The following is a 380-nucleotide window of genomic DNA, read 5'->3' as shown; positions in this document are numbered from 1 at the left end:
AGAGGGGGAGTCAGGGGGGCGGGTGAGGTGGGGGTGGGGGAGCAGCTGAGGGAGGCCTCCTTTCTATACACAGCGGCGCGCACACACCTCACCCCACTGTGAGCGCCGTGCACCCTGCCTGAGGGCCCCAACCACACACTGCACTGACACCCGGGGCCACTGAGCGGGAACCCCCGTACCTCACTGGGCACTGACAGCTCTATACACAGAGAGCCGGGCACTGACAGCTCTATACACGGGCACTGACAGCTCTATACACTGAGACCTGGGCACTGACAGCACTGTACACTGAGACCTGGGCACTGACAGCACTGTACACTGAGACCTGGGCACTGACAGCACTGTACACTGAGACCTGGGCACTGACAGCACCGTACACT

This window comes from Nanorana parkeri, unplaced genomic scaffold (assembly GCF_000935625.1).
Source record: "Nanorana parkeri isolate BGI_ZX_2015 unplaced genomic scaffold, ASM93562v1 scaffold289, whole genome shotgun sequence".
Lineage (NCBI taxonomy): Eukaryota > Metazoa > Chordata > Amphibia > Anura > Dicroglossidae > Nanorana > Nanorana parkeri.
This window is presented reverse-complemented; position numbering follows the sequence as displayed.